Here is a 12,677-nt window from a genome sequence, read left to right on the forward strand (position 1 = left end):
TCTTTGTGTGTCAGTTTCTATCTTTGTATGTTTGCCTCTCTCCCTGTCTGCCTCTCTCCCTGTCTGCCTCTCTCCCTGTCTGCCTCTCTCCCTGTCTGCCTCTCTCCCTGTCTGCCTATCTCCCTGTCTGCCTCTGTCTCTTTCACTCTCTGTCTCCCTCTATCTCTATCTTTCTCTCTCTGTCTCTCTCCGTCTTCCCACTGATATCATATTATCTCACACAGAAGCTTCTTATACTAACAATTTATTTTGTTCTTATAGCAACCAATTACAGCTCCTATTAATGACCTGTAGCTCCCAGCTCCGTTGACTTTAATGGAGGCAGGATTTTTGGTGAATTACTAAAGCGTGGGGTTAAATTTTGTCCTCAAAACATAGATTATGACATTCACTGAGTCACATGAGGCGTCTGTGCAAAATTTCGTGATTGTAAATGTGACGGTGCGGATTCCTTTAGCGGACACACACACACACACACACACATACATACATACATACACACACACAGCTTTATATATTAGAGATATACTGTGAATATATATATATATATATATATATGCACAGACACACGTTTTTCAAAGCATGATGTCGAGAGTGTGGAAGGTTTGAGGGGTGGAGGGGGAGCTGGGGTGCCTATGTGGAGTCTCAAGGGGGCCCAGAAATTTTGCCAGTAAGGGGCCCTGAAATTCCTAGTGGCGGTCCTGGGTCTGTGTTTGGAGTCCGTGCACGGACTATCATTAATCCTGTCCTGTATTATACCCCAGAGCTGCACTCACTATTCTGTTGCAGAAAATGGTGTGTCCCTTTAAGTTCTCTTATATACAAGCATAAATCAGCGCCCCCTGCAGGCTAAATTAGTATAGAAAATCAAGCCGTATCTGATTACTTTTACTAACCTAAAGGATTTCTATGAATCTGATGCTGATTCAATAAAAACACATGAAATTAATCTGCAGTTTCCCGTCTGCTCTGGACGCGGCGGCGGCGGCGGAAAGTGGATTTTGCAAATCCAATGAAAATCCTCCCTGTAGCTATTGTAAATGAGGAGGACGAGGCCGGCTGTGAAGTCAGCCGAAAAATAAACTCGCAGTCCAAAATGAGAAAGTGAGTCCGGCAGGTAATCCTCCGCACTTGGCAGCGCTGATCACACGACGCAGCCCGTGTCTCTGTTCTGTCTCTGTAGTATCTGCTGGCGCCACAGACGACCACAGAGAACAGAATTGAAGAGTCCATTTTATGTTTTGTTCTTTATATTTTCATTTTTCACTCGTCTGATGATATTATTGAAGTTAGGGCTGTTTCTTTATGGGAAGTGTCGAATCCTCTCAGCAGCACAGAGTATTACAGGAGTGGAGTCAGGTGACCAGGTCAGTCTTGTGATGGGAGTGACAACAGGCTACACCTGCTACTTCTGCACCTTCTATAACGACACCTCTGGCAAAACTGTCCATTTAATCACTATTATTTAAGTTTGAACCTCCTTAAAGGGATGTTCCACATTTTTCATGTTGTCCAATCTGTCGCCAGCATGTTAAAGAGCACAATGAGCTGAGAAGATTGATATATAATTTTATGGGAAAAGACTCTTCACAACTAGCTTGCTTGCTTAAGAGTCCAGTGGGCGGTCCTTCTCACTGACTGAATAGGACCGCCGACTGCAAGAATTAAAGTGGAAAAAATACAACTTCTACTTAATCTTTTCCCATAAAACTATATATCAATCTGTTCAGCTCGTCTTGCTCTACAACATTGTGCCTGCAGATTGGATGGCATGTTCAAAGTGACAAGTTCCCTTTAAGTCACGAGAGTTTCTCCTTAAGTTTAAATTTGTTACTTGACTCCACAGAATGATAGATACAATCAACTCATTGTTTATGGGATTTGTTTGTGGTCTTGGTTCTACGACATGTATGACTATATTTGGGTTCTCAGTTGATCTTTTTTGCTCTGTAGACCTTGACTTGAACTTTCGGGATGGTCCCTACAAAATGTTTGACAGTTGGTCCATTCTGGAATACAGTTGATCCAAATCAATATTTCTAATTTTAAGGGCAATTCCACCTTTGGTAATCTTCTTACACATAAACCAGACTGTTGGCTGAAAAAAATATCGAAGAAACGTGATCAAGGGACCTTGTTGGTAGTTCATGGCCACCGGAACAGAAACTTGTAACCTTCACCTACTTTTCAACATCTGCAGCACCTCTTTTTATTATTAGGTCTGGTGCAACGATGTATGTATGATTGATTATGTCTCGCAAAGCCTACTAATCAGATGAGGGGCCAGGGAAGCCAGCAGGTGGGAGAATGTTTGTAGGGCTCTGGTCCAGTGACCACTTGAAGGTCCTAGAAATTTTTTTGGTCAACTGTAGTAGACTCTACAAACCAGCTCTCACGGTGTTCATAAACTTTATTCAACCCACCTGCAAGAGTCTTCCACTGCCTGAAAAATCTTGCGCTCCATTGACAACCTCTCTAGTCCTGTGCAGCTGGTGTTCTGGGATTGGTCCTGTGGCCACTTTCTTGGTGATGTAGCTCTACACCTCACCTAGGGACTAAAGTCTGGCCATTGTTCCTGTGGCTTTTGCCTTGACCCTGCACTTTACTTTGTTACACTATGCCACTCCACTTTTGGTTTCACTCCTGGTTCTACTCCTGATATTGACTTTGTTCCACTATCAAACGCCACTTTTGGCATTCTCTCCTGCTTCTACTCCTGATATTGACTTTGTTCCACTATCCCACTCCACTTTTGGTTTCTCTCCTGCTTCTACTCCTGATATTGACTTTGTTCCACTATCCCACTCCACTTTTGGTTTTTCTCTTGGTTCTACTCCTGATATTGACTTTGTTCCAATATCCCACTCCACTTTTGGTTTCTCTCCTGCTTCTACTCCTGATATTGACTTTGTTCCACTATCCCACTCCACTTTTGGTTTCTCTCTTGCTTCTACTCCTGATATTGACTTTGTTCCACCATCCCACGCCACTTTTGGTTTTTCTCTTGGTTCTACTCCTGATATTGACTTTGTTCCACCATCCCACGCCACTTTTGATCTCTCTATTGGTTCTACTCCTGATATTGACTTTGCTCCATTGCCCCACTTCCCTTTTGGTTTCTCCCTTGGTTCTACTCCTAATATTGACTTTGCTCCACTATCCCACTCCACTTTTGGTTTTCTCTCATAGTTCTACTCCTGATATTGACTTTGTTCCACCATCTCCCTCGAATTTTGGTTTTAACTCCTGGGTCTACTCATAATACTAACGTTGTTCTACCATCCCACTCCACTACTGATTTTCTCTCTTGGTTCTACTCCTCATATTGACTTTGTTCCACATCTCATTGTACTTTTGGTTATATCTCTTGGTATCACTTCTCATGATATTAACTTTGTTCCACCATCCCAATCCACTACTGATTTTTTCTCTCTTGGTTCTACTCCTGATATTGACTTTGTTCCACATCTCATTGTACTTTTGGTTATATCTCTTGGTTCTACTCCTGATGTTGACCTTGTTCCACCATCTCATTCTATTTTTGTTTTATTCTACTCATTCTATTCCTGATATTGACTCCTGATCTGCTCTCTGACTCCGGTTCGGCCTTAACTTCTGGATTGCCTCATTCCGATCCTTGGTCATGTTCTTGACTCTCTAGTTTCTTCAGCGATCCTGCCGACAATCAATGACTATTCTGAGGATCACAACAGGACAACTCAACCAGGGAGGCCCATACCTTCTTGGTTTATCAGGCACCAGATCAATTGAGCTGTAGATGGTCTCCTTGACTAATAAGAAATGTAGGAGTTTCAGTTTTGGAGATTCCGGTAGATCATGATTTGGTCATGAAAGGAAGGGAAAGGGTGTGTAGGCTGGGAATTACGGAACTTATATCCAATATTTGGACCTCTGTCTTGAGGCTTCTTGGTTGATATTTTTGTGGCTCCTCTCTTTCTATACATCATCTTCAGACCCCGGCTTTGTGATCTATTCTCTTCGTCCTCTTGACATTGACCCCAACTGTCACTCGTCATTATTTCACAGTCTCTCGGATGTCCAGAAGCTGGAGGAGGGTTTCTTGGTGGAGATGATTTCCTCTGTGCGAGCTCCCGGTGCTCCGTCCTTGACCTCTCGGAGATGATGTTCTACACTCTAAATAGAAAGAAGAAAAACGAATTTTCATCTCATCAACAAATAGCCCTCGAAAACCAACATTTCACAAGCAGAGACACGTCCGGCCGGCGCGCGCCGCAGAAGTGTCTGCTCTGGTGTTGTCTATTAACGGAGAGAAAGTCAACACAATCACGGAGATTACAGAGGAGACGGAGATATTGTCACTGCCGCATTAACTACCGGGTGTTAGCGGCCGGCGTCAGAGGGGGATCGATCCCCGGCTATCAGGTGTGATCCAAAAGATGCAGCACAGATCAGCAGACGGTATCACACAGGACAGGATTAGATACACGGCTCAGCAGACAGTATCACACAGGATAGGATTAGATACACAGCTCAGCAGGCAGTATCACACAGGAGAGGATTAGATACACGGCTCAGCAGACAGTATCACACAGGACAGGATTAGATACACAGCTCAGCAGTCAGTATCACACAGGAGAGGATTAGATACACAGTTCAGCAGACAGTATCACACAGGAGAGGATTAGATACACGGCTCAGCAGACAGCATCACACAGGAGAGGATTAGATACACGGCTCAGCAGACAGTATCACACAGGATAGGATTAGATACACAGCTCAGCAAATAGTATCACACAGGAGAGGATTAGATACACAGCTCAGCAGACAGTATCACACAGGAGAGGATTAGATACACAGCTCAGCAGACAGTATAACACAGGAGAGGATTAGATACACAGCTCAGCAGACAGTATCACACAGGAGAGGATTAGATACACAGCTCAGCAGACAGTATCACACAGTAGAGGATTAGATACACTGCTCAGCAGTCAGTATCACACAGGAGAGGATCAGATACACAGTTCAGCAGACAGTATCACACAGGAGAGGATTAGATACACGGCTCAGCAGACAGTATTACACAGGAGAGGATTAGATACACAGATCAGCAGACAGTATCACACAGGAGAGGATTAGATACACAGCTCAGGAGACAGTATCACACAGGAGAGGATTAGATACACAGCTCAGCAGACAGTATCACACAGGAGAGGATTAGATACACAGCTCAGCAGACAGTATCACACAGGAGAGTATTCGATATACAGCTCAGCAGACAGTATCACACAGGAGAGGATTAGATACACAGCTCAGCAGACAGTATCACACAGGAGGATTAGATACACGGCTCAGCAGACAGTATCACACAGGATAGAATTAGATACACGGCTCAGCAGACAGTATCACACAGGATAGGATTAGATACACGGCTCAGCAGACAGTATCACACAGGAGAGGATTAGATACACAGCTCAGCAGAGAGCATCACACAGGAGAGGATTAGATACACGGCTCAGCAGACAGTATCACACAGGAGAGGATTAGATACACAGCTCAGCAGAGAGCATCACACAGGAGAGGATTAGATACACAGCTCAGCAGACAGTATCACACAGGAGAGGATTAGATACACAGCTCAGCAGAGAGCATCACACAAGAGAGGATTAGATACACGGCTCAGCAGACAGTATCACACAGGAGAGGATTAGATACACAGCTCAGCAGAGAGCATCACACAGGAGAGGATTAGATACACAGCTCAGCAGACAGTATCACACAGGAGAGGATTAGATACACAGCTCAGCAGACAGTATCACACAGGAGAGGATTAGATACACAGCTCAGCAGACAGTATCACACAGGAGAGGATTAGATACTCAGCTCAGCAGACAGTATAACACAGGAGAGGATTAGATACACGGCTCAGCAGTCAGTATCACACAGGAGAGGATTAGATACACAGCTCAGCAGACAGTATCACACAGCAGAGGATTAGATACACGGCTCAGCAGACAGTATCACACAGGAGAGGATTAGATACACGGCTCAGCAGACAGTATCACACAGGAGAGGATTAGATACACAGCTCAGCAGACAGTATCACACAGGAGAGGATTAGATATACAGCTCAGCAGACAGTATCACACAGGAGAGGATTAGATACACAGCTCAGCAGACAGTATCACACAGGAGAGGATTAGATACACAGCTCAGAAGACAGTATCACACAGAATAGGATTATATACACAGCTCAGCAGACAGTATCATACAGGAGAGGATTAGATACACGGTTCAGCAGACAGTATCACACAGGATAGGATTAGATACACAGCTCAGCAGACAGTATCACACAGGAGAGGATTTGATGGAGGGATATGAATATGATGGGGACATATACATCAGAATGGGGGGACATATACACCAGGATGAGGAACATATATACCAGGATGGGGGACATAATATATACCAGGATGAAAGACATACACACCAAGATGGGGGGCATATACCCCAGGATGGGGAACATACATACGAGGATGGGGCACAAATTTACCAGAATGGAGAACGTATATACCAGTATAATGACACACAGTATATATATCAGGATGGAGGACATATACAGTATACCAAGATGGGGAACATATCTACCTGAATGGTGAACAGATATTCCAGGATAGTTGCATATATACCAGGATGGGGAACATATCTACCAGGATGAGGACATATATACTTGCATTCTCTTGGCTGATAACAGAAAACAAAGCAGTTAATTCAAACGCAGAGAAAACTAAGGCTGCTTTCACATCAGTGTTTTTTTTAAATGCGGTATGAATGGATTTTTTGCCCAAAACCGGATCCTTTAGAAATGCGTTGTCATTTCAATGCATTTGTAATGGAATCGCGGCAAGATGCGGTCACTTGCGGTTCCGTTCGGCACACACTGGATCTGGTGTTTTGTGGTATTTTAGCAGGTAGCGGTTTTGACCTCGGACAAAATAGTGCATCTCACTAGATCTATGATATTGCGGCGGTACCTGCAATGCAGTTCAATGAGTCCCGGATCCTGCTCTACCGGAAGTCACCGCATTCTGATAGGCAGGATCCTGTTTTCAGTACTGAGCATGCCCAGAAAGAAGTTCCTCCCCCCCGTGCTGTCTGATGTAGCAGAGCTGCATTGGTTGAAGAAGACAGAAGAAAGAAGACAGAAGACCAGGATCGTGGACGGGTGAGAGGGAGTAATAAACATGGAGTCTCTAAGTGCATCCTAGTATTTATTTCTAATAAAGTATTTTTTCTGTGTGATGTCTTTTTTTTTAACCCTTTATTGGAAATTCTTAATGGCCAGGTCAAACTTGGCCTGACATTAAGAATCTCGGGCTGTATATCAGCTGGTAAATCAAAGCTGGTATTAACTCCTTATTTCCCAGCGTGCCACCCGGCACCAGGGCCGCTGGAAGAGTTGGATACAGCACCAGAAGATGGCGCTTCTATGAAAGCGCCATTTTCTGGGGCAGTTGCGGACTGCAATTTGCAGGGGGGGGGGGCAGAAAGCTTGGGCCATCCTGCGCTGCGGATTCCAATCCTCAGCTGCCTAGTTGTACCTGGCTGGACACAAAAAATGGGTGAAACCCACATCTTTTTTTTTTTTTTTAATTATTTAATGAAATTCATTAAATAATTAAAAAAAAGGCTTCCCTATATTTTTGGTTCCCAGCCGGGTACAAATAGGCAGCTGGGGGATGGGGGCAGCCCATACCTGCCTGCTGTACCTGGCTAGCATACAAAAATATGGCGAAGCCCACGTCATTTTATATTTAGTTTTTTGGGCAAAAAAATAAAAAAATTAAAAAAAGATTTTCCATTGCCAGTGAATGTAACACCAAGCAGTGGGGGTTAGCAGCCAGTAGCTGCTTGGGTTACCCTTAGCAATAGAAAATGCAGCGGGCGCCCAAGCATCATTTTTTTTTTTTACCCCTAACCCTAGGGTTAGGGTTATGTGTTTGGGGGTTTCGTTTTTTTTTATTTTTTAATGAATTAAAAAAAAATAAAAATGAACTCTTTACCTCACAGCCCGCACACTCTGCGATGGATGCAGTGGGACAAGCAGAAGTAATCGACCGACTCTGGAGTCCTCAGCTGATCAGAACTTCTAGGGTTAAGAGTGTGTAGTGTTGTATCTACACAAGACTTTCAGGGATTATCCATATCTCCACACTTGCACTTCTAAGACGCCTAATTAAGATTGAGTGCACATGTAGCGCCCCTGAAGCCATCATGGAGCTACAAGGTTCTGCATCCCCACCAGGATGCAGGGCCTACCCCCTAGGGCCCCGGAAGACCAGTGCTGGTCACACACAAACACTTCCCAAAATCCCAGTTGTTCCCCAACAATCACCCATAGAATGGTACAAGGCTAGGGTAGGACCAATGGGTGGCCGCCTAGAGGTGGAGCCAGTTCAGTCCACTAGTTGACCAGGTGGGAGGGGCGGACTGTGGAGAGTCAGAGAAAGGGAGTTGAGGAGTGAAGGTGGATGGGAAGAGACGGACTGACTTGGAGTGAGCAGTAGCCTGGTGCCCAGATGGGTAGTTGCCGATGGAGGACTCCCGGAACTACGCACCGACGGGGTGCAGGACCCTAGGACAGGCAGAAGCTCCAGGCAGGCCTGATAATACCTGCACAGCAAGGGGATTATCAAGGACCTCGCTGACCTTAAAGAATCTGAAGACTCAGTAGCAAAGGGAGAACCGGGGACAGGACCTGAGACTTCAACCCCACAGGGTTCACGCTACCGTCACCACCGGACGGGGACCTCAAATTGCTCTACCCCACGGGGACCTACCAACCCAAGACAGGTGCAGGGGAAGAAGGCACCAGATTACTAAACTGGCACTGGGACGAAGGGGACCTGAAGGGGAAACCAGCCGGCCTCGGGCCACCAGTTACCACCAGAAATTGAGAAAAGAACCAGTTGAACTGAACATTGGTGTGGACACCTTTTTTCGGCACCCATCATTACACCTACCCTCTGGGGCCCGGCCCTACTTGCGGAGGGCCTACCATCCAGGCTGCCATGAACACCAGGCCCTGTTATGACTCAAAACCACAAGTGGCGTCACGTATGAACCCTAACCTAAATCCCCTGTAAATACACCACATTACAAAAAGGTCCCAGGGCACGGAACCGGGCAACGGCCACCAAAGCGACATTCCTCAGATATACACCGCCAGGGACCGAGTACCCCATTTCTCTGGGCGCGACACACACACACACACACACACACACACACTATATATAACTTTGTATTTTACCTACAGACACCAAAAAACAGTGGTGTGAAAGAAGCCTAAAGCAAGTTAGTTGGGTGGTGTCCATTTGCGTAACTCTTCGAGAAGGTCCACTCTCAACCCGCGGCCCCGTCACTGCTCAACCGCCCTCCAGCCTCAGTGTGGAGCTCACTGACGTTATTTCGCTTTCTTCCTTAATGATATACAAGGAATTAACAAGGAATCTCCATCCCGGGGCCGTTATATCTGGAAATCAATATCAATTCGAGCAGAGATGAGTTGGCGGCAGCGGCGAGGCCGGGATCTTCTGTAGACCGGCTTGGCTTAGCAAACAGACATTAGCTGCCTGGAACGGCCCTAATTAGGGAGGTCGCCGTGTACAGCACTTTTCCGAGCGCTGTGTAAACTATGATGCATGGGGCCATCATCGGCCGCTTCCTCCACTCATCGACGCTTCTCGTGCTCTCGGGTCAACACTACTGAGGCTTTTAAGTTGTAAAATGTATAAAAAAGACCAATATTTGTTATTAAACCCTGATTTCTGCTGTAAAACATTAGTGAGGAGGGTTGTACTTTCTGCTGGAATCTGTTTGGCAGAAAAGAATCACAATACAAGGACTAAGATAACCATAAAGACTGCAAGTGCACTTGTTGCTGCAAGTGCACCTAAAGTCCGCGGCTCCCGATCAGTTCTTCCTGCCCCTGGAGGCTTGATTGACAGTAAAGATAGAGGCTGCTGTCTACAGAAAATGTCAACAGCCATAGGAGGCACTGTACAGGAGCAGTGCACTTGCAGGTGCACTTGCAGTCGAATGTACATATGGTTGGAAGTGTAGATTTCTTTGCAGTAAAGCTGCGGATCCGGATGATATTGATATCATTTTATTCGTTCTACACTGACCTATACATCCCAACTTTTGCTTTTTAACCCTTTTTTTTATTGCCGAATTAGTGAAACAAGTGTCACCCAGGTCTCATATAATAAGAACTGTTGCCCTTTGTATCTGGGACTGTTTATAAAAAAAAGGATGGAGAGCAACAGTACAAAGTTTGCCCCACAGCGCCAGATCAAGAGACGATCATAAGCTATAAAATATTTAAGCCATCATCAGACAAAGCCGGGAGAGCGGCGGCGAGGAACGACCGGCTGCAGCGAGGAACGAACAGCTGCAGCGAGGAACGACCAGTTGCAGCGAGGAACGACCAGCTGCAGCGAGGAGCGACAGGCTGCAGCGAGGAATGACTGGCTGAAGCGAGGAACAACCGGCTATGGCGAGGAATGACCGGCTGCAGCGAGGAACGACTAGCTGCAGCAAGGAATGTCCAGCTGCAGAGGCCGACAGCTGCTTCTGTAATGCCTCATTATTAAACCTTGCTCTGGGGCTCTTTCCTTTTGCGATGTTGTGTTTAGCTGTTAATGAAAGGTTTAATTCAATCAGTTTCTCCATCTCTAAACCTGTACTTACAACTCCGAGATGTGCTAGATTTGAAAAAGTATTCACACCCTATGAACTTTTACGTGCATATGTATTCAGCCCCCTGAGTCAGCACTTTGTAGGATCACATTTCTCTGTCTGGCATTAGTATTTACCCCGGAAGTCAGCAATTTGTAGGACCAACTTCCTTTGTCTAGCATTAGTATTCACCCCCTGGTGTCAGTACTTCGAAAGACCACCTTTCTCTGTCTTGCATTAGTATTCATCACAGAGTCAGGATTTTGTAGGACCACCTTTCTCTGTCTTGCATTAGTATTCATTTTAGAGTCAACACTTTTTAGGACCACCTTCCTCTATTTTGCATTAGTATTCAGCCCCCAGAGTCAGTACTTTGTAGGACCACCTTTCTCTGTCTTGCATTAGTATTAACCACACAGTCAGAATTTTGTAGGACCACCTTTCTCTGTCTTGCATTAGTATACAACCCCCAGAGTCAGTACTTCGAAGGACCACCTTCCTCTGTCTTGCATTAGTATTCGTTCTCAGAGTCAACACTTTTTAGGACCACCTTCCTCTATTTTGCATTAGTATTCAGCCCCCAGAGTCAGTACTGTGTAGGACCACCTTTACCTGTCTTGCATTAGTATTCACCCCCAGAGTCAGTATTTTGTAGGACCACCTCTCTGTATTTTGGGGTCTCTCCAGCTTTGCACACGTAGAGGTGACATTTTCCTCTTCCCTCGGTCAGTGAGAGTGGATGGAGACGTCTGTGATCGGGGATCTTCCCGTCTTCTCTCAGATTCTCGGTGGATTTCGGTCCTGACTGTGACTGGACTCTGATCTGAATCCTCCATTGTAGCTCTGCAGGATGGTGAGGGTGGTTGTCCTGCTGGAAGGTGAACCTACACCCCAGGCTCAAGTCTTCTGCAGGATCCAGCAGGTTTTTCTCCAGGATTGTCCTGTATTTCTCTCCATCCATCTTTCCATAATGTCTGACCAGCTTCCCTGCCCCTGCTGAAGAAAAGTCTCCCCATAGCAGGATGCTGCCTCCACCATGTGTGACGGTGGGGAGGGTGTTTTCAGGATGATGTGCAGGGTTAGTTTTCCACCACACATAGTATTTTGCATTTGGCCCCCAAATTTTTCTTTTGGTGTTATCGGAAGAGATCACCTTCTATCACATCCACGCCATGTCTCCTACATGACTTTTTGTTATGACTTGCTTTCAAAAAGGGCTTTCTTCCTGCCCCCCATCCATAAAGGGCAGACTATATGGTCGTCCTGTGGACAGATTCTCCCTCTTGAGCTGTGATCTCTGTGACTCCTCCAGTGACCATGGTCCTCTTAACTGCTTCTCTCATTAGTGCTCTCCTTCTTGGGATGTTAGTCTCAGTGGACGGCCATGTCTTGGTGGGTTTGCAGTTGTCCCGCAGTGCTTCCATTTTTGGATGACGAATTGAACAGTGCTCTGTGAGATGCTCAGAGATTGGGCTATTTTCTATAACCTAACCCTGCTTTACTATTCTCTACAACTTTCTCCCTGACTTCTCCCTGACCTGTCTGGTGTGTTCCTTGGTTTTCATGATGCTGTTTGATTTCAGATCTTACTGATCCTGTGAGTTTCAGCACAGCTCAGCATTACAGTACAACTCGAGTCATCATGTACAAGTTGCCATGTATGATCTCCAATGCATGAGCCGAAATGTACGAGTTGCCATGTACGACCTCCAGTGTATGAGTCACCGTGTACGAGTTGCCATGTACAATATCCAGTATGCAAGCAGCCATATGGGATCTGCAGTATATAAGCTGCCATGTGCGACCTCCAGCGTGCAAGCAGCCATGAATGACCTCCTGTATAAAAGCTACCATGAATGGTCTCTAGTGTACGAGCCGCCATGTACAACCTCCAGTGTATGGGCCACCATTTGCAATGACCTCCAGTGTACAAGCCACCATGCACTACCTCCAGTTTA

Source organism: Anomaloglossus baeobatrachus, chromosome 5 (genome assembly GCF_048569485.1).
Source record: "Anomaloglossus baeobatrachus isolate aAnoBae1 chromosome 5, aAnoBae1.hap1, whole genome shotgun sequence".
Lineage (NCBI taxonomy): Eukaryota > Metazoa > Chordata > Amphibia > Anura > Aromobatidae > Anomaloglossus > Anomaloglossus baeobatrachus.